A 20,270-nucleotide genomic window follows, 5' to 3' on the forward strand; every position below is an offset into this window, starting at 1 on the left:
ATGTATATTAGGAATATTACGTAGATGGTAAAGCGTTAACCAAAATTTGGTTGATCACCCCCACCAACAATTTGATGACGCATTTAAATCAAGCAAATTCATCAGCAAGGTGTGGTATTCCACAGCAATTTTGTACTTAGCATTTGTGAAAGTATTGTGAGTTCTGCTGAATTTTATGTGTTGATGGCACCGCAAATAGTCCCTTTGGAAGCGAGTAAAAATTTGGGATGACCTTTTTGTTTGAAAAGTGGCTTTCGAAAGGGCAGTCGTTAACGGACGTTAGCAGTCTGGGGTTGTACAGTGGAGGTGTTTAATAATGCTCGTATGCTTACTCCACAATGAAGCTATTTTTGTAACGACCAAGAGTTTACGCAATAAGCCGGCAGTTCGGTAGCTAATCCAACGTGGCCGACACAATAAAAGAACCTCCTCTGTACAGGCCCGTTTAATTATATCTTCGTATTACAATCATTACAAGTGTGGCACATAACGGAGATAATGCCGTGATGTTTATCGTGGGTATTGTTTTTGTGCGCGTTTTTAATGGAGAAACGAAATATTAAAACGGATGTTAACATGGCTATTAAGCCGGAGTATGACAAGGATAAAAGTCGTGGTTGCATATTAAAAATTCAAATTACAAGCCACGGATTATTGGCTCCGAAACCTTGTACAAATTATAGTTATCTTGTTAGTTGGTACAAGATGGAAGTTGAATGTTAGATTGGTCTATTATCGTACGCACAGCTACGTGAACTCACGAACTTTCCGACAACCGACATTTTATTATGTGGAGTCGGATTAAATGCCGTCTGTAACTAATAGATTCTTAGACAAATCAATTGGTAATAAAGGGAAAATGATAGGGCTGTTTGGAGTATCGTGACTGAGAAGACAGCGAAATTGGTGTCGGAATATGGTGGTCTCCGTGGGATTTTTGTACGAAAGCTCACATTTCGACATATTAAAGTTAAAGCGGTCAATGCAATAATAACAGATTAATGTCGTCTTTCGCGGGATTTAATCCACAAAGTTAATTAAAATTGTTAATTTTCGTTCTATGGCAATTTCGAGCACAAAAGTTGTCGCCGGCCAGGATTTAATTTATTTCAGGAAATAGAATCCTTTTGAATTTGAAATTCGTATACAAATCACAAAATGGCAATGAATTAGTTATAACGTGAGTCGTTCCTCGTTCAGGATTCCATCATTCGTTACAAACCTCAAAAGGCTGAAGGATTTCCAGGGAACGTTTTCAGACTGCTATCAAATCGCTCTGTTCCAAATTAATACCTTCCAAAGATTTGCCTGCAATCGAAGAGTCAATCAACATATTTGCAGGGGGCGAACGTATCTCAGATGATAGAACGGAATGAAATTGCATGTAAATTCATTTCGGGAAATTAAAATTGGAAAACGATGACTGGTGATTGTGAGCCGGAGCAGAATGAAATCAATGCAATTCTCACAGTTCATTTGCTATACTCGATATGAAATCCTTCCTGTTTACACTTGACGAAACGCTCAAATTCAAAATTAAATTCTAAAACGACTTCTAAAATGTTGCCCCAAACTATGCAGGAAAGTAATTCGTTACTCGAGAAATGCCGCTTACCAGGCAGAATTGTTGCAGCATTACAGAGTCTTGCGCAAAATGAATGTCAAAAACAAAGGCTTGAAGTTATTATTAAATTTCTTTGAGGTCGAAAGGTTAATATCGCAGGCTGCTCCTCAAAAAATCCATCAAACGCAGCAAGCACGGTGCGCGCGCCAGAACAACCATCACGCACGACCAAAACGAACCCATTTAGCATCCAAATCATGATTAATTACACCCAATTCATAAAATTTTCAGCGTAAACCTGTATCAGCTAATGCACGATTCAAACGACATTTATAACTAAATTATTTAACTTCGTATCACGATTAATAATACATTAATGAAGCTGTATACTACTACGTACGCCAGTGCAATAATAAATCACGTGACGCGATTAGTCACCGTAGTCGGTTACGTGTCGGCTACACATCAGCGCTAAACCGATTAATTTAAGGCAATGACACACGTGCGGTTTAACCGCACGCGCTAGTGGCGCCATAGTGCGGACTGGAACCAAACCAGTCCCTTCTGTCAACATACACAGCCAGTTGATACACCAAACTTTCACGCTCATATAGGTGGCGCCACACACGCACAGAACTGTCACTTTCAACTTGGCAAAAATATACGAACATCGAATTCTGACGAAGAACAAAATTTCATTTACAAGATAAGTGATGTTTTGTATGCTGAATGAGATACCATATCGTCAAAAAAAAATGTTTCAAACCTTATGGAGACCTAATCTATTTATCGAAGAAAAGACTTACAACTGCTCAAAAGCGTAATAAAATTTTTCCAGATTTTCGATAGTCAAAATAATTTTGTATTGTAGACCTCAAACTACCATACAACTTTGATGTTTAACTTGTTTCTATTTCTAATAAACAATTAATGAGACTGCATGCATGAACTATAAATTTAGATTTTAAGATTTTGCACAATTTAGATAGGATTTATGAAGCAAAATTTTGAGATGACGTCATCATGCTGTTGGAGGCTATAAACATAACATGTTTACGATAACTTAATATGTTTGCAAGATTTCAAATTAATCGATGTTGTAGTGTAACAAAAAAATAAATAAGGACGGATTCGTAGACACAGATTTGATATTTTAGTATATTATATTTTACAAAATTTAAATAGAACGTACTTTGCAAAATTTTGAGATGACGTCAGGAAATTGTGTGAATAGTCAGACAAATTTTGGTTAGCACTTCACCATCTACACGATATTTTTACATAGCACGTAAAATTTCACAACAATCAAACCAGTAGTTTCGGAGATTATTAGCTTAATGCAATCGCCAACAGACCACAGACAGGCGACAGATGGAAACGGAAAACCTACTTTTTCACGCTCGTTTCATTCCTTAACTTACGCTTGCAAAGTAAAATGACTGTCCATTAAATATTTTATTTGATTAGAATTTAGTTATAAATATATACAGGGTCAAAGTCAAGTCAAAAATACATTTATTTAAGCTGGTTGGTAACAGTTTTTCTTAAGATATGGTGTGTGAGGCGCTGCTGAGGCTTAGGGCCTTTTCAGCGCTATACAGGGTGTTTCTTTTATTTGATAAAACCCCTGTAACTTTTATGTTCTTAAAGATAAATCTGTAGTTCTTTGAGCAAATTTGTATCATTTTAAATGATCTATGTGAAGGCAACCTCACCTTTTTATTATCACTTCCGGTAGAACCGGAAATGACATTAATGTTATTTTTTATGGAACACGAGGTATAGTTTTTGATAAATGGAAAGATTGGTTTTTTCTAAAAAGTCAAAAACAACCAATATTCTAAATTCAATACTTAAAAAGTTATTCCATAAAATAGACGAAAAATTCATATTTATTGATGACAATCTAGTAGCTTGAAAAATTGACACTCATGTCATTTATTCACATAAAAATGAAAAAAAATACAGGGGTTGTATCAAATAAAAGAAACAAAGAAACACGTGGTATATTTATAATGTATAGGGAATCACCCATTATCACTTTGATCTTTTCTGGACGCCAGCAAGTTGTCGGATACCGCCATTGACCTTTAACACCATTAATCAAAACATCGATTAGCACCTAGTCCCAGAACTGTTCGCAGCTATTTACGAAACACACCCACTAATAGAGTCAATTAAAGGTCAGGTCATTAAAAAAAAGTACCTATATTAATATACAGTTAAGCAAAAGAAACCATAAACTTAATTTAAATAAGCGTTCGATTAAACAAAAAGTGACGATAATAATACGCAACTTAATGATTCACGTCATCGATTACTGTTTTATTATCCAAAATTTGTGACGTTGTACTATAAAACGAGCTCGGTTTAACACAGTACTGAATCAATAAATTTTCCTGGAAGAATATTGGACGATTACCACCCACCCAATGGGTTTTACATCTGTCAACAGCAAATTAAACCCATTACAACATCGACTGTAGTAACTAAGACATGCAGCGGCTCCTAAGTGGATTTTTTACGTCTGTTTCCAATAACTGTTTTTTATACTTACCTTACATTGAAAAACTGAAGCGTTTAATCCATTTCGGAGCGTACACACAGTTTCACGTCTGACTGATTCGGCCACATCTTTTGCGAAATTGGGTTGCTATGAGGATTATAATTCAATAGATCCGTTTTAAAATATGAATTTTGATTGCGAATTTCATATGGGACGCGGAAAAACGGTAGGGTGCGCTCGAAATGAAATATAACCAATTTTGGACGTCATTCTTGTTTCATTTTATTCGTTTGATCCTATGACGAAATGGCAGCTTGGCTTAAATGAAACAGCGTTTATACGTGTAGAAAAACATCAAAAGTAGTGGGTAGGGAGTGTTTCGTTTAGGTTTAGCTTCACAGATCCGTGACGGTGGTCTGGTCGAGGCTGTCCGTGTAAGGTGTCTGGAAATGAAATTATTATTACAATACGAAATAATTGATACCGTCTCAGTGCTGTCTGTGGAACGTCCCATGTTTCCCATGTCAAATTCGATTGGATATAACTAATTAAGACGAAGCCGGCCCGTAAATGAAAACATTCAGATACATTGTACAAAAACCGGTTTACTTATTTATCAAGGCAGAAATCAATAGAGAACGCTCGAATAAGGAATCCCATTAGCGCGGCCGATAGGACAGACCGTTCATTTTTATTCAATTTATAGTGAATATTTACTAACCAAAGTCAAAGTAGATTTCCCGCTATTTTCTTTCAGGGACTCTTCGTTCATTCTTTATTGCCAGCAATTTCTCGAAAAAAATTTAAGTATCCACCCTACACGTCGCCTTCCTTTTTATCACCCGGTACTTTTGTTGTATATCAGCCGTGTTATATTGATTTTCAAATTTCAATGGCAACTTACGTTCTTTTGTGTGCACTTTGTCGTTATCAACAGAGCGTTTATTCATAATGCCGACATATTTTACAGCACAGACACTAAATTTTATGTCTGACATATTTGCGCTTGAAACAGTTTAGTGCAGTTTCCCTCGAAAGTTTCATTTCGAAGATCCCGTCATCCAGAACTTGGATGTGCGGCCGCATAAAGCAGGAATACTCCGTCACAAATGGCCCAAGGAACGTCTCCGTTAAAAGGGATGCAGCGAGACACGTCATAAGGAATGTAAAAACTTTTGTTCTGGTGATCTGAAATTACATTGCCACTTATTGACTTCTTTGGGAGAAGGAAATTTTGATGTTGTGGGGTTTAGGATCACTGACCTTTGCCAATAATATGGTAGCAATGAAGCGAAAAGGAATGAAAGGAATTGTCGGCAACCGGAAAAGGTGTACGAGATGAAAAATATCGACCAAAGCAGGGGCGAATTGCAGGGAATTGATGTGGGGAGAAAGAAGAAAAGAAAAAGTAAAAGAACATAAATATATAGAATATGCTTTTGGCAATGGTGAGGCTGCGCCAATAAAAAATGTAAGACACAAGAAAACCAAAGCGGTGGATCATAGCCGAGGAATAGGCGAAAGAGTGAATCCGGAAATCTAAAGAAAGTAAATGCGAGAACTGAGAGCGAAAGAAGTTTGTAGAATCACAGGGCACGCACTAAATGGAACACTAAACTCCAGGATCACAAAAAAATTGCAATGGGAAATAAAGACAAAGATATATGTACTTAGTTATAAAAGATATAGAAAAGATCAGTGAAACTTGGCTTAATGGATAAAGAGCGAATTTAATACGACAAATGTCAATGATAAAATTTTTACCTATAACATATTTTCACATAAAGCATAAACACCCTGTAAACTACACTTTTTTTTGAGTTACAATTAACAACCGAATGTTTTTCCAAATTTTCGTTGTAAAATCTTCTATCTGTCAGTAACATTTTGTATGAACAAAAACTTGTTTGTACATCAACAAATGTATTTCTACATTAATATCTAGTGATTCGCAATTTAAAATTAAACAGATGTTTTCTAGGAGCTTGTAACCAGCATTTTTATCAATTACCTCTTTCACTTGATGATACTTTCAATGACTGTTTTTACTTCCCGAGCGTAAATGAAGGAAGTATTGTAATCGAGTCCGTCAGCCGACCCTCTACTTTTACGTTTTCTCGACCTTTCATGACCTCTAGAGTACGAAGAAATATATATAGAGTTTTCTTTCAACAACAGGAAAGTTAAACATGTTTCCAGTTTCTTGTTGGGAAAAGAAGACTTCGTATGTTAAGAATAAATGGACAAAATGTAAGCCCCACCCACCCACCCCTTGTCAATTGTGATGAATGCTTTATTCATTGTGAGCTGAAAGGCGGAGTTTACTTGCAAAATCCTCATTTCTCTACAAAAAATTACCATATGAAATGTTTTTAAAAGGGTAGAATTTTCGACAGAAATATTGATGTTACAATTAAACTCCGCCCCTCTGAAAAAGTCGTCACAATTGAGATCGAGGCGGGTGGGTGGGGCTTAAGTAAGTGACGTAGAATAACTTGTACTTTCTCGTTTTTCTCGAAAAACTAAAGAAATGAAAAACCGAAAATCTAAAAATTGCAAAATTAAAAATTGAAAACTCGTGAAATTTCAAATCGAAAAACTTCAAAATCTAAAAATTGTCCAAAAGTTGGAAAATCGGAAAACTGGAAAATTTAAAAATGAAAACCCGAAGAGATATTGTAAAATTAAAGAAAAAAAAACGAAAAATTGAAAAATTGCAAATTGAAAAACCGACGAAACGAAAAATTGAAAAAAGTGAAATTGAAAAAACAAAAAAATTTAAAATTGGAACATTGAAAATTTTGGAAAATTGTAAAAATAAAGAAAATGAGAAACTGAAACGAAAAATTGCAAATGGAAAAATTAAAAATTGAAAACTCGAAAAGTTGCTAAATCTAGAAATTGAACCTACCAGAAGATTGACAGTATAACGCCCACAAACATCAGAAATTTCCTCCACTGCAAGATATATAAATTGTTTTTTTGCTATTTCTTTAATACTAGAAATAGTTTCATTGTAAATATCTGGTACATATTTTTTTCTGATCATGCTTTCATCCGATATAACATTTTTACAATATTTTTCTAAAAAGGTTTTGAAACCAAGCATCGCGTTACATAAATCTGAATTAAAAACTTGGTGTTCATTTTACCTTAAATTTCCGGTAAGGGATTGTTTCACGGAAATTTGCAACAGTTTTGATTCGTTGAGATTTTGACATTTCCTTTTATGAAGCTCTGTTGAAACATGTTGTGATATTTGGAACTTGCGCTCACGTATTATGTAAAAAATAAACCTAAAAATTTATTATTTCAAAAGAAAAACAAGATAAAACTGTCCTTTTAAAAATATGCAAAATAAGTAAAAAAAATGCTTTGTAAAAAAACATTTTCGTCAGTTGAAATAAGTTCGGGGATAATTTTTTAACCATGAATTTATTAAAGTTGTTATCACTTTGGGCATTTTTCACAAAATTTACTACCACAGGGCGTTTTCAGTGTCTAGTTATGAATGAATTAGGAATATTTTGTGAAATTATTGCCCCCTTCTTTACTTGGCAATATCAGGTATGAAGTACTGTATGCTCAGTCGACGTATACCTAGTTAAACTTTTGGCAAATCAAACTGGCTAATATCAACTGTAACAAACAGATTTTCAGATACATTTATTTAGAAAAATACCACACAAACCTAAATAGATGTTCAGATGTTCTTAGACTTTCGTCAAACAGAAATAAAAAAAAAAGATTGGTATTTTATGAATATTTTAGAAGAGTTTCGATTTTTTTCTACTGACAAAATAAAATAAATCCCTAAAATATATATTAACGTGTGGATGTTGAAACACTAAAAACCAACCAAAATTTCTCTAATCATCTCCACCAATAACCTGAAAAGATCACTTCAAAATTGTGCATAGTAACTGTTACTTAAATTTTATAGAACAACATATTTCTGCACTTTTGGTTTATGAATCCGACTTGATTTTTTACCCTAGATATTCAGATTTTGAAAAAAAAATCAAAATTGTTACTTTAAATAATAGTATCGTGATAAAGTGAATCACATTACCATAAAATAACGTCATAACTTTTGTATCTGTTTTACAGCAAAATAAATTTGGTGAAACTCGTTTGGATCTCGGCATATTATTCACCTCGACTTTCAGCTTGGTGAACAGTTGCCATACCTCCATTAATATGACTCAATTTATCATTAGGTCAGCGCTATAAATACGATGTTCGACTTTATAAAACGGGAATAAAATACTTCATGACGTCGTTTAATCCACTTAACGACAACTATATCTTTATTCTTTTTTTTATTTATTTTTAGAACTTTTGTTATGTATTATGATCGACCTGAATGTACATTTACGACGTCCTTTTTAATACTGGAAAATCAGATAAATGTCAGACTCAAGATATGTACTTTTTTAAACTGCAAAAATTCCTCTATTGAATAAAAATCTGTATAGTACATTTTTCGAAACATTAAATTGTTCCTTGTTTTGTTATTCAGGGTTTTAAAATATACCGAATCGCATTAGGTCGTTTAATGATACACCTCAAAGTAAGCATTAATGTGAAATCAATATGGAATTGAACTTTCAGCAAATATAATCTTTTAATTCTTTCTTTGCCTTGGACAACACGTGGATAACACAGATCTTCCCGATAATTCGTTCAGCCTCTTGTGTAATGCACCGTAATGCTATTAATTTGTCACAATTATTCTAAAATTGTTACGACTTTCACCATTATTTTTTTATGACTCAACAGATTCTTAACTTAAGACCATAACTGGCGCTATATTGTATTTTAAGACTGAGTGTTATGAAGTTAATATCCCTAGCAAGTGTTTAAAATTTACATACAAATAAGAAAATAAGCAAAGTTATTGCTATGAATTTTCTAATTTGCTAACAAATTATGTACAAAATGTCTACTTGTATTGGGTTCGGGTTTTATTACTCCATTCAAGCGCGCAGTTCCTTTTAGTACGTTGAAGCTTTCATAACACTGTCTAGTATAGGGGATAAACCCATCACGATTGATATAGTCAGTTTTCATTCACTATTTCAGAACCGGAAGTATATCGCGTCAAAAATCTTGGAGCCTTGTGGCGACGCAATTTCTTATGAAACCCGAGATGCGCCCTAATTACAAACGACATTTAAAGTTTTGGTTTGATTTCCAACGACATTACGGTTATTAAAATTAATTGCAGTGTCTTTGTTCCAGATAACATAATTGCATCCACGATTCTGCACCGCTCGCCTGAAATGCTTTGAAATAAAGCAATTATTTAGGTAAGTTAGAAAAGCTTCCATGAAAATATCAAGTTTGGCGGCGTTATTTGCTGGAACGTCGATACGAGAGGGTAGTGGTCTAGTCGTTGACATTTCCATCATTACCAGACGAGAATACCTGCACACAATGAGCCATGAATCTATCAGACATGAGGTTTTGAAACGTTTCAGATGCATGCATGTGCTCTTTGTTATCGAACATTCTTTGAGGTATTCCCTGTTGCAAACCGATTTGAGAGCATTACACAACTAACGCTGGCGTTGTTTCCGCGTTCTATAAGGTTTTTTTATTCGAACCTCCGCGTTTTCAACAACGCAGGATGTTTGTTACTTTTTCTGAAAGCTTTGTTATGAAGCTTGAGGGAAATGCGACGGAAGCTCTTCTTCTCGCTTTTGACGCCAATTTCGCTCCATTTGGAAATTAAGCGGGACATGTTCGAATGAATTCGGTTTAATTTAAATAGATTTGTTGGGATCCTGCCGAGATTGTACAGGTGATAATGTTTTCAATTAGAGATTTCGTCGACGATTATAAGAGCGTCTGTTCTGATTAGGGCATTTTTATTCAATTATAGGACCCGGCTAAATGTTAATGAGCGCCGGGAAATGTTTCAAACACTTTGGAACTTCTGAAGGGTTTTAATTTTATTTGAAAAACTGATTTTACTAAGTTTGTAACGAATACTTTGCTTAATTTTACGGAAACGCTAAAGAGTTTAGTGTTTTTATTGCTTTGACACGTTCGCGGTTTTCTTTTCGTCACCCGGATGAAATTTCCATTCCCATTCCGCCTTCGCGAACTTTAAAGCGGCGAAATTAAAAACAAGTTGACGAGAAAATCTAAAGATAAATAAAGTGGCGAGAGAATGATGCATCGGCTTTCTATAAATTGGAACCTCACAGCCAAGAAATTACTCCTCACCCTGGTTCCAGGCTTTGCCTCCAGATTCGTATTTAAGTCACGTTTAGAACGAAATATATGTATAATATAGCCAGATTCCTTTTAATGTGGATGTATTGCCAGTCTTTACTCCTTTACAAACATTTTCCACTCGAAATAGTGAAGTTTTTTCTTGAGATTATTTCCTGTTTGTCCTGTGGTATTAGTCGTAAATAAAAAAAAATGCAGGCGTTATTATACATTTCGGATTTCTGTATATGTTTGCTTAAGGTGGAACCTATTCTACTTTATATTAAGTAAACCAACTTCTTTATATTTACATAAGTACAAAATTGTGATCCCACCTGCGAGTGTAGGTTGGTTTCTAAAACCGGTTTGTACGTCATTCAGTTTATTTTTTCAACACTTTTTATGTCTCTTCCAGTATTTTTTCGTATATTTTTATCGTCACGTGTAATGGTGCCGATGTAATACGCTGTGTATTTGAGTTATTTTGCGAACCTTGCGCTGTCATTAAACATCGGTCTTAAAAGTTGTGTGTACTTCGCTTAATTTTACGCAAGCGGTAAAGAGTTTAGTGCTTTTAGAGCTTTGACACGCCGCTGGTTATTCTTTCGTCCGCCGTGCGATATTTGCATTCACGTTCCGACTTTAGAGCGTCGAAATTAAAAAGAAGTTGACGAGAAAATCTAAAGATAAATAAAGTGGCAAAAGAATGATGCATCGGCTTTCTATAAATTGGAACCGTCACTGTCTACAGCCGAGAGATTACTCCGCACTCTAGTTCTTTTCCTGCTCACATAATTCCACCCTTTGCCTTCGGATTCGTATTTAAGTCACGTTTAGACAAAAATAACGATTGATAACAAGAAAGCGAATTGGCCATCTTTACGGCGCCATAAAAATGGAATGACATTTCTGCGAGAATGAATAAAATATAAAGTCGGGCAGAAACCGAAAAATTTTTTCATATCTAAATTTTATAAAGCTGCCGATTGATACCGAAAATACACATGCAGAATTCCGTGTCTGACGTTTCTATCTGCTGTCATGGCGTGCTGACAATATAACAATAGCCGTGTTTCACCCTTCGCTGCGAGGGGGCGTAAACCGCTTCGCATAATAACTCGCACAATTTCCGGTTTACCCCTTGGGACTCCGCTAAGCCGTCACACGTACGCCCCTGAACAAACGGCTCACTACCGTGTATTAAATTTTAAACCATTATCCGACATTCTTACCGGCTAAGACCTTTTGAGAAGAGGTTTTTTCCAGGCGCCTTAATTATTCACGTTTTCCTCCTGAATTTAATTACACCATGTACCAGACGATCGAAAACGTTCTGATTCTGAGGTGGAAGGCTCCAGCGCGCTACTGTTGCCGGCCTGAATTTCAACCCTGCTGGAAAAAGCGCTCCTTCGCCGAATTTTAACGCTGCTGACATATCAGCGCTGGCGCAGTGGCGAATTTTTTCCTGTTGCCAAATCGACACACTGAAAAGTCCCCAGCCGATCTGCAATAGTTGATAATTTTCGGTACTGTTTTTAAGTTTTAATGACAGAAGTCGGAAATGTTGCAACGTCATAATATTATTTCTAAATAACAATAAATGTAGCAAATCAGCATCAAGTCCAATGTCCAATAAGTTAAAACTTAGGTCCATTTGTATTTTTAATATTTATTAACGATATCGTTGTCATTACTATTGTTAAAAACCGTTGTTGTGAAGAGTGAAAGACAAAAAATAATAATAATGGCAAACAATAAAATGCAAACAGACTTTACAAACCCTTAACAAACATGAACGCAATGTTTTGATTCATGATTAAATGTCACTCCTTTTGGTTTACTGTTTACTGACGATGTTTTGTCAATTAAAACAATTACATTTAATTGATTAATTGTTCGTTTTATTACGTTCATATTTCCATTTTAAAGCAAGTCGTCGCTTCTGAATGGTTTAAAATCCAGGATTTCCACAAAAATTTTATTCAAAAATCACAGTCGTACAGAGCAAAATGTCACAAAGCTTGCAAATTATTATCGGTACTATATTTAAAACACCTGCAACCCAGAATTTTAAAACAAAAGCCTTCGATCGCACTCTGTTTGCACAGTCTACAACACTAAAAGCACATGAATTTTGCAAATACACAAACAGGGTTAATATTATGCAAATTAGTGAATGTGGATTAGTAATACGTAATGTTTTGTATGTTAAATTGCGTTGACCTCGTGTTAGCCATAATTCGTAAAGCTCTGTTTTCGAAAGCGCAGTAAAAAAGTCCGGGTTTCTTAATTAATTTGAAATCCAGCACATTAGTCGTGAAACTTTAGCGTTAATCTTAAAGCTTCGACATTAAAACTGCACTGTTGAATTTAAATTGCACATTTGAATAAATAGAATGAAGTGATATCACTCAAGTAACAAATTTTGAAGTAAGTCGTGGAATATCGGAGATTAACGGTGGAGCTTTGACTTTTATGTTTAAATAATGGGGCGAAATCCAATTAAGGAATTTTGAGAGAAATCGAAACTGACTATTGTGATTTTTTGGTTCTAAATTCTCATGTTTATAGAGTTTTCAAACGCGTCTATATTTAGGAACAGAAAAGGACGAAGAATGAAGCTGTTTGAACTAACAAAACTTTGTGATTTCTACCCAACTTTGATAGTAACTGGTCGGTTAATTATAGAGTCTGAGTCAATTGAAAGTTTCGATCTAGCAATTTTAAATAATACATAGGTATTAAATAAACAATAGATATTAATAAAATAACGGCTTAAACGCTTCATTCGCTTTGCATCGATGAATTTACACTCGTTTTTAGTTCCTGAGCGTAAGCTAAGAGTACGATAAAGGTGGTCTTCCGTTTCCATCTGTCTGTTTGCGTCGATTTTTATTACACAGATGATCTCCGAAACTAGCGAACTGATTATTGTCAAATTTTGTGTGCATGTTAGGATTGTTGTGTAGATGGTAAAACGCTTACCAAATTTTGGCTATTCATCCCCACCATCAATGGGATGACGTCATCTCCAAAATTTACAATAGTGGATTTGTTTTTAAATTTATAAAATAAGATACTCCTGCACTTGAAATTGAATCCTTGGACATCCTGATTATTGGAAAAAAATCATTATTGTGTAACAATATTCTACAATTTAATTTTGAAACTGCAGATCCGAAAGCTCTGAAATCTTGCATATGATTATCGTAATCATGGTAAAAATCGTGAATCAAAATGTATTCGTTTATCCAAAAATCCAAAAAAAAAAAATGATGACGTCATCTTAAAATTTTGCTTAAATAGATAAAAATTCCTATTATGACGACCCCTAATCGCTGACATGACACACGCAAATGTTTAATAAAAATATTATATATATAATTTTATTATAATTTTCTCACGAGGGTAGCTAATTTACCAAAATCCGTCTTATCTTAGTAAGCTCTAGCCCCGCCCACTCACCCTCCATTTTGTTAAAGTGTACGTCATTTGCCAAAACGACTTCTGGATGTCGATATCTACAAGTCAATGGTTTTAACTAATTTTCGAAAATGCGTGAAAAATGGTCGAAAATGTCAAAATCAGTTTTATTTTATGCAATACTAGCTCCGCCCACCCACCCTCTAGTGTCTTAAAAAGTGCGTCACTTACCAAAATAGTCTTATCTTAGCAAGTACTTACCAAGATAAGACTGATAGTGCCAAATAACATCCCTTAAGAAAATTAAGGGCGAGTGGGCGGGCTAGTGCTTGCCAAAATAAGACTGATTTTGGCATATGACTCTTTGATAAGATAATGGGCGGGTCAAGATAAGACTAATTTTGCCAAATGATATACCTACCCGTTATTTTCTTAGAGGGTGGCAAAATCAGTCTTATCTTGATAAGTACTGAAATATGCAAAATATTATGACTCAATACTTGTCGTTTGTCATAGCTTTTAGAATTACTTATACACTTGTTTTGATTCTCCATTTTTCGATTTTTCGACTGCGCGATTTTAAATTTCTTGATTTTTCGATTTTCGAATTTTCAGTTTGATTTTTTTATTTTTCGAATTCTCAATTTTTCGGTTTTTCAATTGTTTGATTTTTCGATTTCTCGATTCTTTGAATTTTCAGTTTTTTTATTTTTTCGCGTTCCCAATTTCTCGATGTGTAAATCGATTTTTAGATTTTTAAAATTTTTGCTTTTTCGAATTTTCGATTTTTTCGAATTTTTAATTTTTCGTTTTTTAGATTGTTCCATTCTTCAGTTTTTGTTGTTTCAAATTTTCGAATTCTCGGTTTCTAATTTTCTCAATTTCTCAATTTCTCAATTTCTCGAATTCTAATTTCTCAGTTTCTCACATTTTTCTCCATTTTTCAATTTTTCGATTTCTATAAGTGTATTATCAGTTTCTCAATTTTTCGAATTCTCAATTTCTCGAGTTCTTGATTTCTTAGTTTCTCGAGATCACAATTTCTCCGTTTTTTGATTCCGCATTTTTCGATTTCTCAATTTTTCGAATTTTGATTTTGATTTTTCAAATGCTCAATTTTTATTTTTTTTATTGTATGATTTTAGATTTTTGGAATTTTTCGAATTTTCCTTTTTTCGATTTTAGATACTTCGATTTTTCGAGTTCTCAACTTTCAATTTCTCGATTTATTAGTTTTTCGAGTTCTCAATTTCTCCATTTTTTGATTATGTATTTTCGATTTCCCGATTATTCGAATTTTCATTTTGATTTTTCAAATGATTAAATTTTTGTTTTTTTTTTTTATTGTATGATTTTAGATATTTCGATTTTTCGAGTTCTCGATTTGTAATTTTCTCGATTTCTCAATTTCTCAATTTTTCGAGTTCTAATTTCTAAGTTTCCCAAATTTTTCTGCATTTTTTAATTTTTCGATTTTTATATTATCAGTTTCCTGATTTTTCGAATTGTAAAGTTTTCGATTTTTCGAATTCTCAATTTCTCGAGTTCTCGAGATCACAATTTCTCCATTTTTTGACTCTGCATTTTCCATTTTTCGAATTGTCAATTTCTCGAGTTCTCGATTTATTAGTTTCTCGAGTTGTCAATTTTTCCGTTTTTTGAATCTGCATTTTTTGATTTCTCCATTTTCGAATTTTCATTTTGATTTTTCAAATGCTCAATTTTTCGTTTGTTTATTGTATGATTTTAGATTTTTGGAATTTTTCGAGTTTTCAAGTTTAGATACTTCGATTTTTCATGTTCTCAACTTTATAGTTTTCCCGATTTCTCAATTTCTCAATTTTTCGAGTTCTCATTTCTCAATTTCTCGAATTTTTTTGCATTTTCCAATTTTTCGATTCCTAGATTATCAGTTTCTTTTTGTAATTGTAAAGTTTTCGATTTTTCGAATTCTCAATTTCTCGGGTTCTCGACTTTTTAGTTTCTCGAGATCACATTTTCTCCATTTTTTGATTCTGCATTTTCGATTTTTCAAATGTTCAATTTTCCGTATTTTTTTATTGTATGATTTTAGATTTTTGGAATTTTTCGACTTTTCGATTTTAGATACTTCGAGTTTTTTTAGTTCTCAACTTTCAATTTCTCGATTTATTAGTTTCTTGATTTCTCAATTTCTCCATTTGTTGATTCTGAATTTTTTGATTTCTCGATTTTTCGAATTTTCATTTTGATGTTTCAAATGCTCAATTTTTCGTTTTTTTTTTGTATGATTTTAGATTTTTGGAATTTTTCGAGTTTACGATTTTTCGATTTTAGGTACTTCGATTTTTCGAGTTCTCAACTATAAATTTTTCGCTTATTGCGAATCCACCGATTTCACAATTTCTTGTTTCTCAGTTTCTTGATTTCTCAGTTTTTCAATTCCTCCATTCTTGGTCTCTCGTTTCATCTGTCTGTCACTGTCTGTCTACCGGTTTGTCTGACCGTCTGTCTGTCGGTCCGTCCGTCTGTCCGTCTGTCTGTCGGTCTGTCCGTCTGTCTGTCTGTCGGTCCGTCCGTCCGTCTGTCCGTGTGCCTGTCCGTTTATCTGTCCTGTGTTGATTTTTATTTGACAGATAATCTCCGAAACTACTGGACCGTTTGTTGTCAAATTTTGTATGTATACCTATATATTAAGAATATCAACTAAAACCAAAATTTGTCTAATCATCCCCACCACCAGCGTAATGACCGACTTCTTGTAATTTGCGAATTCGCATTGAATTTTAATCACAGTTACTTTACAAAAATATTTCAGCAATATTCTCTGCGTGTTGTATATAACTGAACGAACGTGGAAACCAAGGGTACTGTGGCTGTGTGTATTATTATATGTATATTCGGCTTTTATTTCCACCAGTTACAAATCTAGATATAAAAAACTAAGGGGGAGATTCTGGAAACTCCGATAAGTTGCAAATCGCTATCGAAACTGCAAATACAATGCAACAACAATACATGTTGCTATGGTTTTGAATTTGCAGATCCTTGCAAGGCCTTATCGAGTTTCGAGAATCTCCCCCTTAGTAATTATCTACAAAAGATCTTCCAGAAATAAAAAAATAAAAACCAGCTCAAGGTCACCCTGTGGCCTCCCTGGCGGCAATACCTCGCTAGTCGGAACTGCTTCGGATCCCGGGGAGGCAGCGACTTCACATTCAAGTATCTGAACGTTTTTCTGAATCGATAGAACATGAAAACGGTCCCAAATCTTTCCTTTTTAAAACCTCAAAAGTGAGTTACGTACCCTTGGGTGTATCAAGAAGAGTAAAAACCAAAATAATTGCACAATCAACTTGAAAGGCCAATAAATCGTCAAGTGAAACACTTATCCAATCAATGCTTTCTGGAAGTTTGTAACTATGGAACGTAAATGAAGTGTTTCTATTGTAACCTAAATTCAGAAACACCGCGGTACAGCATATTAACCGATATCGACACTTCAGATTTTAGTAGAAACTGGGATTATTTCTTGCTTACTATTGTTCCAAAATTTATGGTTTTCTGATTATAATAGTACATTAGGTACATAACAAAACTTCTAGGTAAATACATTGGAGTAGACGTCAACACATTGTTCAGTTAAGCACATATTTGTACTCATAACAGAACTCGATTGAAAGTCAACGTTGTAAAAGTATCCACTACAAGCATCAATCATAGTTTGGCATAGGTTTAGAACATTTTGTTTGTTGAAATTCTGTATTCACAATTTGCATTAATTACACCTTTTTTTCCTATTCTTATTCATTTTTTAAACCAACATGGTTTTCTAATGAGGTATTAGCTCAATCTGTTATAGTCTGTAATCCAAGCTCGCAACGATTCATCTAGTAAAAGGAAAAAAAAACAGCAAATAAACAGTTGACTGATTTTTAAACATCTTCTGATACTTTAACGCAGAGTTAAAGAATACCGACAAAGGTTTTTTGTTTCAAGTAGTTTTACAAACTATTTTTACAGTCTTACGAATGGCGTTTTATGAATAAGCAACGTCGGATTGTATGCAGTTCCAACTGTGGCGTTTCAGATGAGGAATTCAGTTATTTCCTTGCGTTTTTTCTTTAATTAAAATTTCGTGAATATTTATGGCCAATTTCAGGCCGTCGCCTTGAAAATAATTAAAAGAATAAATTCTTTACACGATCAGTATTCGCCAGAGGAGGGAATGCAGATGCTAATTGAGACAAAATTAGTTTACCACCTGGTACATTAGGCCCTATCTGCATAACCTATTAAAACAAGAATCCCTTCTTGGGGTTTGGCTAAACCAGAACTTCCGGTATGGTTCCCCGAGGCTCAATTTGGACATGTGTCGTCTCGAAGAAGCCCTCCAAGGGCCCGAGATATACTGTTCCAGAGTAAGGGAGCATTAGGTGAATGTCTTACAAAAAGATTCGGCGACATTTCAGTGAGCATCGCGCCACAGTTCACGGTAAAAGTCGGGCGGGCGTCGCTGGTAATTTTTTTAATGCTGGAAGAATTGAATTTGTGGAGCTGAACCGATGAAAATGTGGCACATAACACGTGAAAATGGCACTGAAATCGTTCGAACGTTGTTCTTCCAATAAATCGCGCGAAAATTGCCTTCCTGACTGTAAAGGAGAAATATTCCGACTGTTATAGTTTTCCTCCGTACTTTTTATTACCTAAAAAGGTTTTTGATTTATCGCTTTGTGACTTTGTAACAAATCCCCCAATTGGACAGCATTTAATTCCCTTTTTGGCGACTTGTTTATCTCAGCGCGGCGTTTATATCCGCCCATTAAGTTCAAATAACAACCAGATGCCTCTACAAAAACAGAAATGTATAGATTATCATCAGATCCAGACGAAATGTATAAAAGAAGCGAATTGCGTTTTAGACCACACTAGATTTAACACGGAAAAGTGTTAATAAATCCGGGGAGATAAAAAGCGACGATTCCATCCGGTTGACTCGGGGTTGTGACGGATGTTTGTCAATGGAAAATGACAAACATAAAGTCTGAAGCCGTCGTGCGTTATAAACTGTCAAAAGGATTCTCTCCTGACGTCCTATTATAACACAATGAATTGTCGCAGCTTCGTTAAATTTAAATTAAATTAATACCCGTCCAACTTTTAATTTGATGCCATGTAGCCTGTTGCGGTGGCAGACTTTCAGTTTAAGCAAAACACAAACGAAAAATCTCGATTGTTCCAAACTTTTCATGAAACAGTAAAAACAAAGCAAGACAAATTAAAAATTAAAAAAATACGTTCTTTGTTTGCTTCACTAAATTTAGATTCGTCTCCAATTGGCTTTTGTTTGCTTTTTCTTTCTTTCCTCATTTTTTTTATTTTTGATCTACACATCTCGGGCCACTGTTATTTTTATTGTTTATAAATAACATCGTGGAAAATATTTCGGTTTGCAAGTCAACAATTTCATGACGTCACCACCAACTTTTGTGTGGTAAAAATGTTTAAATTTTATAAACTAACAGCAATTGGTCTTTACAGAAAATCTGGTGTTTCGATTACTGATACTAGATAAAATCGTAATTTCTAATTTTTTTGTACAAGAATTGGTGAAGATTAAGTTTGTTTTTAGTTCTTAATACCTGTTGGCAAATAAATGTAGTTGTTGATTATTATTATTAAGACCACCACTAGCCCGGAAATGACCGGCATTCAGGCAACACTCCTAATCATTTAAGTGTAGATATTTCAAATTTGCAACTAAACTATTTGAGACTACACCTGAAGATTTAGTATCATTTCTTGTATTTGGATCTTTAGTTATATATTTTCAGTAATTCTTGGTATGTATTACTTGTCCTGAATAGCAAACAAACCTTTCTGGTTCTGCATCCAAACTTGATTTTTTTGAACTCATTCCAATGTCACCGGAAAACTGTTCTGTTAGCTGTATTAGATTTGTCAACTGGTTTTTTCTACTATATTTTTATACCATCCATATATAGCTAGTGATTTAGTCTACTTTCTGTTTAATGTTAATTATTATATTGAAATCATAATTGCAACTGTTCAAGGTGTCGGCAAGGGGTTATTGCTAAACAAAAACACAGTTGACTAAAGAAATCGTCTTAAAAGATTCCTCTTCTGATCATTGTTGGATCTGATTGAATTGTTTGATCATTTAAGGTTATTTGAAGGGTGGTTTTTCAAAATTCCATTGAACATTTGAAACGAGCATATATTTTAGGATCAACTTTTTATAATTGCAGAATTTTGCATAACCAGGAAGCGGAAATGAATCAAAAGCTTTCTTATAATTTATAATCAATAAAAATGGAACCTATGTTTCTCTTTTATTTCCTAGCTTGTTCACAGATGATGGAATCTATGATTCTTTGCAAGCAAAGGAAATCTTTAATACATCCTTTTGTTCTTCAGTGTTGATAGATTTTTTGTGTCTTCATTTTTGGGTTTTCGATATGTTACACCATGATATAAAAATATTGGAAATGTGGATGGACGAAAAAAGACCTGGTTTAAGTGTTTTATTAAATGACTGTGTATACAATTGAT

The 20,270-nt window shown here is 34.2% G+C and overlaps 1 protein-coding gene across 5 annotated transcripts in view; it reads left to right on the forward strand.

The window, feature by feature from the left end:
• LOC135134978 (irregular chiasm C-roughest protein-like) overlaps nt 1-20,270 on the forward strand; it is a 198,854-nt gene that overhangs the window by 129,197 nt on the left and 49,387 nt on the right. For all 5 annotated transcript variants that reach the window (XM_064063905.1, XM_064063907.1, XM_064063909.1 and 2 more), the window contains one exon: nt 9,315-9,382. The gene's annotated coding sequence lies outside the window, so the exon portion shown is untranslated. The remainder of the gene's footprint in view (nt 1-9,314; nt 9,383-20,270) is intronic.

The sequence above is a fragment of the Zophobas morio genome, unplaced genomic scaffold (genome assembly GCF_036711695.1).
Source record: "Zophobas morio isolate AGI-343-1 ecotype UQ-CSIRO unplaced genomic scaffold, CSIRO_AGI_Zmor_V1 ptg000024l, whole genome shotgun sequence".
Lineage (NCBI taxonomy): Eukaryota > Metazoa > Arthropoda > Insecta > Coleoptera > Tenebrionidae > Zophobas > Zophobas morio.